The sequence below is a fragment of the Jaculus jaculus genome, chromosome 6 (genome assembly GCF_020740685.1).
Source record: "Jaculus jaculus isolate mJacJac1 chromosome 6, mJacJac1.mat.Y.cur, whole genome shotgun sequence".
NCBI classification, from domain to species: domain Eukaryota; kingdom Metazoa; phylum Chordata; class Mammalia; order Rodentia; family Dipodidae; genus Jaculus; species Jaculus jaculus.
Genome location: NC_059107.1, coordinates 97,131,743 through 97,145,072, shown reverse-complemented (window position 1 = coordinate 97,145,072; position 13,330 = coordinate 97,131,743).

The following is a 13,330-nucleotide window of genomic DNA, read 5'->3' as shown; positions in this document are numbered from 1 at the left end:
TAACCTCTGTCAACCTTGCTGCAATTAGTGCCTTGGCTGTCTGGCTTGGCTGTGGCTGGAGGATTTTGGATCAGGAGGCAAATGTGGTGGCTGGGAACAGTCTGGATTCAGAAAAAGGCCTGGTGGGCTGGGCTCTGTGCTCAGATTCCTCTTCTGCACAGAGTGTCTGAGGTGGATCTCCAAGAGCCTGGGAGCTCTGTGTTTCATGGTATAACTTGAGGACTTGTCCTCTGACTTGGGAGTTTCCCAGCTGGTCATTTGGGAATGGGGTAGTACAGCATCCAGCTGCTGGCTCCTTTGTGGGGATCTACAGGCTTTGCTTTGCCCCTCCTTCATGCCCACTGCCCAGGCTATTTGGAGCCGGGCTGAGCCTGGCACTGGACTGCTGGGATTCTCTGTCCTCTGTCATAGCATCTGTGAGGGTGGCTGAGGAAGGCAGTTCCTGAGGGGCAGAGTCTGCCCTCCTCAATTGACCTTGAGAAATCTTTGCACCTGCTTTCCTGGGCTGAAAGTGAAGCAGAGGGGTATGCATAACCAGTCAACATAACCTCAAGACATGCCCCCCTCCCCAAAATAGGGAAGAACACACTTTAGTTGTGCAGGGGGCAGGAGGACAGAGCTTGCAGGTTGAAGCCAGGCATGGTGGCACACAGCTTTAGTCCCAGCACTTGGGAGGCAGAGGTAATAGAATCACCATGAGTTCAAGGCCATCATAAGACTACATAGTGAATTCCAGGTCACCTTGGGCTAGAGTGAGACCCTACCTCAAAATAAATAACTAAGAGCTTCCAGGTTGTCACTGACCTCCAAAACTCCTGAATGGCCTTAGGGTTAAGTCATTGGCAAGGGGTGAGGACAATGACCTCAACAGGCCATGCCAGCCTGTGACTCATGTCTGAAAGTCCCTGAGTCTGGAGTAAAAAGACCTTGGCATTCTCCCTGGTCCAAGGCTCTTAGATGGAGGTGAGCAGCTGTCACTGGGGACTCAGGGCCCAGCTGTGTTCCTACCTTGCCTCCTCTCCTCCTGAGTGCCTGGCTGCCCCTAGAGCCCCAGGCCTGCCTGCCATCTGGGCAGCTCAGAGGAGAGCCCACTGCCAAAGGCGTGCCAACAGTGATTTATAGCCTGCCACCTTGGCAAGCTTGGGCTGTGTGCCCAGAACCTCCTCTGCTTGGGGAAATGGTGCTTCTCTTAAAGGGGCAGGGTAAAGGAAGGTGTGGGGTGTCCATGAGGAAAGCCAGGCATTTGGGGGGTTGCTGAGAGGGAATGCCCCCCCCCCACACCAGGGCTCTGGATGCCTGTTGTTGCTTGGGGGAACTTTGCCCCTCATCACCACTCTTGTGTAGCTGGTGTCCAAGTGTAACAGTCAGTTTCATGTCAGTGTCTCCAGGGCAATTGAAAACTCCGGGAGGGCAGGAGTGTGAATCTTTGTGCCCATGTCTGAGAATTGGGTCTGGCAGAGTGTACCACGTATCAGAGGCTCCATTAGGAATGAGTGGGGCATAGGAGAGAGTGATGCTTGTAGAAGGTTCCTCAGGCCAGGAGGTGGATCGTGTGCCTTCCCCTTGCAAACCAGGGTTGACAAGTCCTAGAGCCCCCAGGATCTCTCCCCCGGGGGCTCGTCTCCACTCCATCATATCAGCCCAGCACCCATGGGACTAATCACTTCCCCAAACATTCTTGCCTTCCGTTTGTGCGGGTTGTCCCTCTGAAATCCCCTCCCCCACAGTGTTCCCTTCTTCCCATTTTCCTTCCTCCAAGATTTCTCAGCTTCTCTATAATATCAGCCCCTGATTCAGTTACTCAGAGATGCTTATTGCAAGCTAGGCCCCCGTTACTGAGAACACCCACATACACAGGACAGGCACATCCCTGGGCCCAAGGAGCCTGCATTTCATGGGACAGACAAAATAAATTAGCATGCAGGGGCTGAGGAGATGACTCAGTGGGTAAAATACTTGTCATGAAAGCACGAGGACCTGAGTTCAGATCCCCAGTGCCCATGAAAAAGCCAGGTATGAGCCTGTAATCCCAGCTCTGGGAAGGCAGAGATAGGGGATCCCCATGGCTTGCTGGCCAGCTAGTCTGGCCTCTGGTTTCAATGAGCTCAGTAAATAAGGTGGAGCACGATCAAAGAAGACACACATCAACCTCTGGCCTCCACTTGAGCACGCGTGCATGCACACACACACACACACGTGCTGGTACACAGATGAACATGCATACATGTATGCATACCACATGCACATACATGTGCAACAAAAAAAATTATTATGTGAACAAGCAAACGCAAAAATACAACTGTGATAGCTGTGAGTAAGAAAGAGAATTAAGGCAATCATAGAGCTGGTATGATGAAGGGTCATTAAGTTGGATTAGAGAAACCTCAAAGGCAGTGAAGTTTGGTCTCAGATTTGTTTGTTTGGGGTTCATTTGGTTTTTGGAGACAGAAGCTTGCTATGTAGCCCAGGCTGGCCTCAAACTCATAGCTGCTGCAGCCTCTGCAGTGCCAAGATCGTAGGCATGTCACCAAACCAGCTCAAATTTTGAGGGTGAGAAGAAGGCATTGGAGAGCTGGAGTGCAGCATTCCCAAAAGGGTCCAGTCACTTGGTGTGCATGGCAGAGTTCTGGGGGCTTGGGAAAGCTCTCCTTGACCCTGTCTGACAGTGCCTACCTTCCAACATGGAGACTGACCATGGTCTAAATCCTGAGTTAGAGCTTATCTAGGGGCTGGATAGAAAACAGAATGCCAGTCACATCCCAGAGCTCCTGAATGACAGCCTGCATCTGAATAGGACCACAGGCCATATGCACATAAGGTATGGGTGAGGAGTGCAGGTCTAGATGACATCTCAAAGGTGGGACAGAAGGAAATGGCATTGGGTCACTTGGAGTGGAAGGGGCTGGGCTTGCTCATGCTTTGTACTTGAATCAGAGTTGGGGAATAATGTACACACACACACACATGTGTAGGGGACTACCTGAGGCTGTCAATCTTTAGGCGTCTTTCTTCTGTGGGTGTGGATTCCTAAGGCACCCATCTTTACCCCAACTGTAACAAAGTCCCCGCCTCTGCCTCTATCTCCACCCTGAATGAAAGGGATCTGGCTACCCTGGGTGATGGGGACACCTCTGCAGCAGAGAAGGCAGGAGAGCCCTCAGTCTTGACCTCTGGCAATCCATTTATCTGACCCGAGTCTCATAAAGGCGTCCTGATGAGCCCAATCACTTGCTAATGGTTATGAGCTGAAACCTGGGGATTTATAGCCGAGGTTCAGTGGCCATGGACAGGCACTGGCTGTGTGGAAGGACAGGCTCTGCACGGCTTCGATTTGCAGATGCTGGGCCCAGGACTGGAGCAGGACGAGTCCTCCACATCCCAACCCCGAGAATGGAGCAAGAGCACTGTCCTGGGTGGGAGGAGGGGGCTGAGGGCAAGAAGGGCCTCTGGATGCCCATGGCTTAGGATGGGGCAGAGTGTCTGGAGAAAGGCTGTCTGGGTGGGTGCACGGGGAGTGACAGTGGAGGAATGTGGACAAAGGATAGTGGAATTGGAGCCAGTTAAGGTGGGGTCCAAATTCTGGATCCGATATTTATTAGTATGTGATGCTGGACAGACCACTGACCTGGGGGTCTCATGGGACCTGAGTCCTGCAACACCAGCTCAGGCTCACGCCCTCTGTGTAGACTCAATTGTGTAGATGAAGGTGGGCAATGGCTCTCTCTCTCTCCATATATATATATATATATATATATATATATATATATATATATATGGAGAGAGAGAGAGAGAGAGAGAGAGCATGTGTTTGTGAGTTATGTAGTTGTGGTATATGAGGGGTGTATGCCCTGTGTGTAGTGGTGTAGTGTATAGGTGTGCTCAGGGGGGAAAGCAAAGAAGAGAGATAATTAGAGAGAGGAAATGGGCATACTAGGACTCCCTGCCACTGTAAAAATGAACTCCAGATGCATGTGCCACTTTGTGCATGTGGCTTCATGTGGGTACTGTGGAATCAAACTCGACCATCAGGCTTTGCTAGCAAACATCTTTAACTACTGAGCCATCTCTCTAGTATCAGGCCTAGCTTTTTATTTGGGTGTTTAGAGGTCAAACTCAGTTCTTGTATATTTTTATGAGAGAGAGAATTGGTGTGCCAGGGCCTCCAGACACTGCAATCAAACTCCAGAGTGTGCACTATCTTGTGTGACTGTGTGTCACTCGTGTTTCCTTGTCTGGCTTATGTGGTACCTGGAGCGCCTTAACCGCTAAACCATCTCTCCTGCCCCAAACTCAGTTCTTTTTAAAAAAAACTATTTTATTTTTATTTATTTCAAGAGGGAGACGGAGAGTGGGCACACCAAGGCCTTCAGCCACTGGAAATGAACTCTAGATGCATTCGCTACTTTGTGCATCTGGTTTACATGGGTCCCAGGAATTGAACCTGGGAACTTTGGCTTTGCAGGCAAGCACCTTAACCACTAAGCCAGCTCTCCAGCCCTCAAACTCAGTTCCTTATGCTTGTACATCAACTGCTCTTACACACTTGAGCCATCTTCTCTGTGGTCCCCAGAGTGTGTGATTTTAGCTCTACCTTTGCCAAAGATCTGCTGAGATTCTAACATTAGTTTTGTCACTAAGGACTTTATGATCTGGAGCTATCTGAGACTCATTCTAGATCTCAGCCACTCCAGAGATGCTAAGGACTGGACCCGGCATACTTTTATTCCTTTGCTGTTCTGGCATTCTGCAGTCCTGACTGGCGTCCTTAGATTGGAAATGGAGATTTGGAAGCAACTCTATGCCAGTGTGCCCAGGGACCAATGTGGGGTGGGGCCAAGCCAGAAAAGCCCCTCCTTCACTGGTGCCATCTATGAGTGCCACCCCTGGCCAGATGTTGTGCTCAGTGTTACAGAAGCCACAGGCATGGGAGCTGGGGAGGGACGGACAGCTGGGCATGGTAGAAATGCCTGACCTACTCAGGCCTTCTGCATGGCTGTGCCTGCAAATAGCTTTTCTCTTCTTCCTTTCCCCACATTATGATGTGTGTGTGTGTGTGTGTGTGTGTGTGTGTGTGTGTGTGTGTTATGGAGTCCAATTCAACTGAGAGACCTAGCCAAGCCAAATGGAGAAACACTGCCAAAGAACCTAAGGATTCTTAAACCTGTGTAGAATAGTCACCATCCTTTCCATCTTCAGAAGATGCCCAGTCATGGCTGGGGTCCCACCCCTCCTCCTGCTCTGACCTGTCCTCCTCGGGTGTGCCCAGTGTTGAAACCCTGAACACCACTGGGGACCCTGACAGCAGCGACTCAATGAGGGTTGCAGAGCACATAGTCTATGCCTGGCACTGGGCCAGAAGCAAGGGCTAAGGAGGGAAATTAGACCTGATCCCATCCCCAAGCTGTCACAGCCTTGTAGGGAGGACAGACTCTAAACAGACTGTGGCAACACTGTGAGCGGAGGGTGAGTACAGTCCGGGACCAGAGGCAGCCCTTATTTATGGGGAGAGGAGGCCCACAGGAAAATCTACAGCTCCCTAAATACTTCTGTTTCAGAAGATTGAAAATGAACAAAAGCAGACGGTTCAGAACAATGCAAAGACCCCGGGGGCCCTTTCCACTCAAGAGCGCTTGCTTCCGCAGTAGCAAGAATGGCCGCTGTCAGACTTCATTCCTGTACTGCTCCCCTGTCCACGTGGGGCCGACCATTCCTCCGGATGGTGCTGGGCTGGTTTTGAAGGCGGAGCGGCCTTTCCCCGGTGGACAAGGGCGGAGACGCATGGCCAGCCGAGTGGAATGCTGAGCCTAGGGGGCTCTCAGCCGAGCCAGGGCAGGTGCATCAGGTCCGCTCAGGAGTCGGACAAGGTGTGTGCCTGCCCTGGGTCACCCGGGAGCTGGGAGTCTGGGGGCGCCTGGTGCGGAGCGACGGTCTGAGAGCCCGGGGGAGAGGCGGGCGAGGGCAGGGGCGCAGGCCTGGCGCGCGCGGGCACGGCGGGGCACGGCGGGTGCAGGCAGGCCCACCGCCCTGCGGAGCGCGCGGCCTTAAATATTACCCCGGAGTTTTCAATTATCTCTTCTTAATGGATTTGCAGGGGCTCTTTCATCAAGCGCGGGGTGGCTGGGTGTGGGGGTGCGGGGAGCGCGCGGCGAGGGCTGGAGCTGGGAAAATGGCCCATATTTCAATATTAAAGCCCTTTACGATCGTCAGCAGCATGAAAGATGCTGCAAATAAAACGGAGCCGCCCGCGCCAGCCTCTCCATCTCCCAAGTTTTAATTAACGCTGAGGGGGAGGCGGCTGCCGGGCGGGGTCGGAGCCGGGCCAGGGCCGCATCGCCGAGCCTCGGCCAGGTCCCGAGCGGGGACCCCGGGGCGCGGAGTGGGAAAGTCCCGCGCGTGGACGCCAGCACGCACTGGGCGACTGACTGCGGGTGGCTTTTGTAACGGAAGAGAAAGGCTCCCCCGCCCCCCGGGGCCAATCCCACGCGTGCACTCCAGTCCCCCGCCCTCCCACGCGGGGCGCCCCGGGCTGGCCTCCTGCGACCCCGCCCTCGTGCCGCCGTTCCGGGATGTCTGCTTTCCCCATCACTCGGTCGGTCGGCTTCCCGGCCGTGCGTTCTCCAAGAGCGCACAGAAGCGCCACTGTTCTGCCTTGGCAGCGGCCTGGCCCAGCAGCTTGAGCCTAAGCGGCAGACCCATCCGTCAGGCGGGAAGGATGGAGCAGACGTCCGGCTGCCCGCTCCGAGGACTCCCTGGGGAGCCACCTCTGGCCTGGGCCCAGACTCCCCTTCTCCTCTCTCCATCTCCAAGCCCCGCTCCAGCTGCCAGCTCAGCGTGCAATTCTGCCTCGGTTCCCTCTCACCTCTCTCCTGGCCCCAGTATGGGGCCTCAGGCCCTGGAGATCCCTTCTGCTCAAGGGCCACACTGGGAGGCCCTTTCCCTACCTGCATAACTACCTAACTCTGAAAGCGTCTGGGGCGGGGGTCACAGTTGACCACAATCTAAGCTAAATCAACCAGTCAACACTCAGAGTTTAAGCCAAGGGCTTGGGAAAATCCTGTAGAGTGGAAGGATTAGAAAAATGATACAAATAAAAGCTTTCATTTCTAGGTATTGGTACTGTATGCTAACTGAAAAGTTTTGCAAAAGTTAAATTCTCTTGTGCAACAGACCTGGAAAGTACCAAGACAACAAATTCTATTATTTACTTATTTGTTTGTTTGAGATAGGGTCTCATGTATCCCAGGCTGGTTGCCAACTCTTTAAGTTCTTTAAAAAAAAACAAAAACAAAAAAAAAAAACACTTGTATTTTATTTATTTGAGAGTGAAAGAGAGAGAATGGACACGTCAGGGCATTCAGCCACTGTAAACGAACTCCAGATGCTGCACTATCTTGTGCATCGGCTTATGTGGGTTCTGGGTGTCAAACCTGGGTTCTTAGGCTTCACAGGCAAGTGCCTTAACCACTAAGCCATCTCCAACCCAGCCAACTCTTTATCTAGCTAACTCTTTATCTAGCTAACTCTAACTCTTTATCTTGAACTTCTATTCCTTCTTTGGTCTTCTCAATACTGATATCATAGGTGTGCACAACCATGCCAGGTTTATGTGGTACTGAGGATCAAACCCAGGCCTTCGTGCATGCTAGGCAAGCACTCTGCCAACTGAGCTATTCCCCTAGCCCCTAAGATATCAAATTGTATGTTAAGGAAAATGGGGGGGGGGGGAGAAAATGAAAAACTCTCACTTTCTTTTGGGGGTGTATTTTTCTTCTTGTTGTCAATTTGTGACAATTATCTATCAAGCCTGTTTTAAAATTGCAAGCTTGAGAGCCAGATGTGGTGGTGCATACCTTTAATCCCAGCACTCAGAGGCATAGGTAGGAGGATCAGCGTGAGTGCAAGGCCACCCTGAGACTACATAGTGAATTCCAAACCAGCCTGAGCTACAGTGAGACCCTACCTTGAACCCCCCTCCAAAAAAAAGCAAGCTTGAGCTGGGCATGGTGGTGCATGCCTTTAATCCCAGCACTCAGAGGCAGAGGTAGGAGGATCACCATGAGTTCCAGGCCATCCTGAGACTACGTAGTGAATTCCAGATCAGCCTGGGGCTAAAGTGAGAACCTACTTCAAAAACAAGAACAAACAAACAAAAAGAAGACAATGGGCTGGAGACGTGGCTTAGTGGTTAAGGCATATGCCTACAAAGCCTAAGGACCCAGGTTCTATTCTCCAGGTCCCACATAAGCCAAATGCACATGGTGGTACATGTGCCTGGAGTTCATTTACAGTGGCTAGAAGCCCTGGCACACCTATTCTCTCTCTCTATTTCTCTTTCTCTCTCTCTGTATCTAATAAATAAATAAAAATAAATCTTAAAAAAAAAGATGAAGAAGAAGAAGAGGAAGAAGAAGAAAAAGAAGAAGGAGAAGAAGAGGAAGAAGAAGTAGTAGAGGAGGTACAAGCTTATGACCAAGACAAGCCACGAATCTGGGCAGCCCAGAGACAAGGACAGGCTGCAATCAATGCTGCTGCTGTAGAGGAATGTGAGGGGTTGACCTGGCAAACACATTTAACTACTCAGGAAGGACTTCCTGGAGGAGAGGAGCCTGGGTTTGGAAGTAGAATGGACTTGGAAAGCAAACGGTGGATGGAGAAATGCTGTTTCCTAAGTGGTACCATTGTATAGTTTGTTTGGTTACCACTTATTTCCCCTGACAACAGAGTAAAGTCAAACAAGTGGTGTGTGGTAAAGGGGAACATTCTGGGTAGACCGTGGACCAACCATCAGCACCGTTGAAGGCACTCTTTCTCCTGAGGAGTCCCCCTATCCCTGGCCAAGGGCTATGGAAGGGACACCAATACTGTGGAACTCAATCCCTTTTTCTGTCATGCCGTTAGGAAATTGGGTGAACACCTGTTGACATGGCTGGGGGCGGGAGGTAGGAGAAGCAGTCTCTCCTTTCTTATGCTGACTGTGGGGGAGACAGTCAAATCAGTCCCTACCTGCTGAGTGCCACCCATGTGGCAAGCGTGGTGGCAGCATGAAGGAATGGAGGTACTCAGTGCCCAGTTGCCCTCAGCAAGGAACTCAGTCTAAGGGGAGAAAGCTCACTCACTTCATCACCCCTGTGAAAGCAAAGGTCGCCAAGGATTCACGGCCATGTGGTCAGTACTAGAGGTGTTACTGTGACCAAGACAGATGGGACCCTCGCCCTGTCCTTATGGAGCATCACAGAAGGGGCCAGAGACAGGTGGCTAGAACTCAGGGTGAATATGTCTAGGAAGGTAAAAGGGCATTTGCCATAGGTAAGTGGTCATGAGGGACATCTATCTACCTACATGGTGAAGGGACTGTATGATGACATCGGAAAGGCCAGCCCAAGTCTGCCCTAAAGGATGCTCAGACACCAGGTACCGCATGGCCCAGCGGCTGCTCTGGGCCCAGAGTTCAGCTGTTTGTTTGGCACACCAGCAGGAGCCTTGAGATGAGCGTGACCCAAGCCTACTTTCTGCCTCTAGTCACAAGGTGGTCTGGGCGGCACTTCCAGCTCCCTCAGGGAGGCCTCCACTCTCCCCAGGCAGCCAGGGGTGAGCTTATCAGCTCCCTGTGGTGCTGGTGCTGAGCTTGCTGTCTCTGCCTCCAGGCTGGGCTGTCGGGGAGGCTGGCAGAGGGTCCTGTGGAGGGTCTTACTCTTCCCACCCTCCCCTCACTGATAACAGTTTTGAAACAAACCAGACTGTGAAAAAGAACAACACAGGTGACCTGTCTGTCTAGCTGTAGCTGGATGCCAGCCAGGACAAGCACTTGGCCCTTTTCCCTCAAGCAGAGCCCCATACCAGACAGACATTCAATTTCACCACCCACCCCACATCTGGTTGGGGTTGGAAGGGCTAGAAAGTGACAAGCAAGCAGGACAGGGCACCAGCAGCATGCCAGAAAGACATGGGGCCCGAGGGAGGCCGCAGGAGAGGTGGACACGGGCTTGTAGAAGGTCCACCAGACAAGGCTGAGGGTGTTGGGACAAGGGACCCCTGCAGGCTCTGAGGTTAAATTTTGACATGTTTCCCTACAATATGGAAAATGGAATAATTTAGCACTCTTGTACTCACTAGCCAAGCTTCAGGTTTTGTTTAGCTACTGATGACATTTCATCAGCTTTGCTCTTGAGTTTTCAAAATAGAATAAATCATTTCAAATAAATACTGCTTTTGTTCCCATCTCCAGTACATGCCCCTCCCACCCAGAGGTATGACCATCATGAACTTGGACTGGCTCTTCCAGCCCAGGCTTGTATATTTATACCACACACATATGTCCAAGAATAACAAATTGCTTCAGTGCATTTTAAAAGCTGTCCAACTGTTATAATTCACATTATTTTTTTCACTTTTTTTTTTTAAAAAAAAAAAAAGTCTTTATTTTGAGGTTTTTAGCCAAGTGTAGACAAGGATAAAACTGGCTTCCAAGCAAAGCATTCCAGGGTGGTATCCCAGGTTGGCAGGCGGGGACAGAGGTGGTTGATACACAGGAGGGCTTGTCCACCAGGTCACCATGGCAGCATCTGTGGCCTGCGAGCTGTTCTTCAGCACCACGAGCTGGGCCTGAGGCCTTGTTGGCAGAGAAGCTGAGGGGGCTGAGAGCTCCTGGTGACTCCCAGGTCCTTAGGAGGAAGGTCCTAGCTAGAGTTGGATGGCCAGGGAGACGATCCACAGCTGGCGAGGCTGGGGCTGAAGGAGTGAGGTTAGTGCTGCTGGGGGCTAAAGGAAGACGGCACACACACCAAGTGTGGGCGGTTTCCTCCAGGGCGGGGAGACGGGAGGGTGGGCCCAGCTCTGGACCCTGCGCAGCCAGGGACTGTTGCTCTTTGTGCAGCACAGGCTTCCCGCAGCCCATTAGCCAAGGTAGTTGAGAGGAGGGAGATGTAAAAGTGATTCTAGAATCATAAAAACCTTGTCAGACACTCACACTCCCAACTTCTCTCCCTCTTCATATCTATCTGTCAACAAGACAAACAGCCGGCGCTCACAAGGGCTTCCTGGGGACTTCCTCCTGACCAGTCTGGTCTCTCCATTCAGGAGAGGGTGCATAGTAGCCTGCTTCCCTTTGGCTCAGACCCAAGGCTCTGGCCCTCAGCTCAAACGCTGCCTCCTGCAGAGAGCCCTTCAAAGCCACCTTCACTCCCACCCACTCCACCCAGGTCCAGCCACCACCCACCTTTTGCTGCCAATGCACTTGCTAATTGTCTCTCAGTTGTGACTCAGGCTCATCCTTCTCCTTGCACACATTCCACTGCCTCAGAAGCCTACCCCATCCTTCCCATTGCCCCAGCACTGATTTCCAGAGCTGAGTCCACGGGCTCGCGGTTCTGGCTTCCTCTGAACATCTCAGAGCATGGACTCAGAATTCTTTGGGTCCTGGCTATGGTTAAGTGCCATTTCGTTACTTCATCCCTAGGCTCTGGGGCAGGGCTGTTTTTTGTCTTTTTCTTTTCTTTCTTTCTTTCTTTCTTTCTTTCTTTCTTTCTTTCTTTCTTTCTTTCTTTCTTTCTTTTTTTTTTTTTTTTCAGAGGTAGGGTCTCACTCTAGCCCAGGCTGACCTGGAATTCACTATGTAGTTTTGGAGTGGCCTTGAACTCACGGCAATCCTCCTACCTCTGCCTCCCAAGTGCTGGGATTAAAGGCGTGCGCCACCACACCCAGCTTTGTTTTGTTTGTTTTTGAGACAAGGTCTCCTGTGGCCTAGGCTGGTCTAGATCTTGCTATGTAGGCAAGGCTGCCCTTGTACTCTTGATCTCCCTGTATCCACTTCCCAGGTGCTTAAGACATGCCCTGCTGGCAGGACTGCTTTTACTGCCCCCATGTCCCTCTGTAGGATGCCACCGGGGTGACTTCTGTTTTGTTGGTCAGTCAGAGAAAGGCTTCCCTTCTCTCAGACACAGTCACCAATTCAGACTTGTTCTCACTCAAGGCATTTTAAATATTGTGGCTCAATGGGGTTAGGTGAAGGGAAAATCTGGGACCATTTAAAAAATATTTTTTTTATTTATTTGAGAGAGAGAAAGAGAGAGAATGGGCGCACCAGGGCCTTCAACCACTGCAAATGAACTTCAGATGCGTGTGCCCCCTTGTGCGCATGTGCGACATTGTGTGCTTTTGTCACTGTGTGTCTGGCTTACATGGGACCTGGAGAGTTGAACATGAGTCCTTAGGCTTCGCAGGCAAGCACCTTAACTGCTAATCCATTTCTCCAGCCCTGGGACCATTTTTGCATAAGCTTCAGTGGGATCCAGGGAAAGGCCTCTTGTCTTCTGGCCCAACTCCTAGTCACAAGGACACACCACCACAGCCTATCAATAGGCCCTCCCACACAGAGCTTGATCAGGCTTCTGATTCTAATAGAGCAATGTGTTCTGCAGAAGACCACACTGAATAGATCTAGACCATCGGAGTGTAAGGTTGTGAGGACTCAACACATTCTGTGAAATCATATGACTTGCTCAGCTAGTCAGGACTCTTCCTCATGGGGTATATGGGGGTTTGAGTGCTGAGTTAGTTAACACAGCCTTGGGTAGGAGGGTCCTGCAGATGCTGTTATGGGTCAAGGGCTGCCGCATGTACCATAAAAAGCATGGAAGTCTGGGCAGCTCCACAGGGGGCGCCTGCGGGTGAATCGAGCAGCGCTGGAAGGAATGCACCATCATCTCTCAAGAGTAAAGGTGTGGCTCATCAAGTTCCCCTATAGCCATAAAACTTAGGTGCATGTAAACTGTTGATGCTTTGGGGGTTTTCTTTATGGATCCAAGGAAGTTCTAGGTTGCCTTGTGGCCCTCTATAAAATGTGACTACTCATTTGATGATTAGGGCTCAGCTAAGGAATCAGAAACAAAATCTTAAGTTGAAACTGAACTCTTCCTGTTTTTGGTTATTTATTTGGGAGAGAGAGAGACAGATAAACAGACAGTGAATACAGGCCCACCAGAGCCTTCTGCTACAGCAAACAAACTCCAGACTCATGTGCTGCTTTGTTCATCTGGCTTTATATAAATACTGGAGAATTGAACCTGGGTCATCAGGCTTTGCAAGACAGTGCCCATAACCACTGAGCCATCTCTCCAGCCCTACACCCCGTGTTTTTAATGTCAAGCTTGAAGATGAGGCAGTGCGCAGGCGGAAACAACGGTATTTGTTTTGCTCTTTGAAAGAAGAAGTGGAGTCCATTGTTTTCTGCTGTAGGTGGCACCCTTATTGCCCAGCCCGCCCGCTCCTGCGGTGTTCTAAATAGGCTTTCCATGGCAGGGAGTGAGGGGTGTGTCAGAACCCTGGCTCTTGT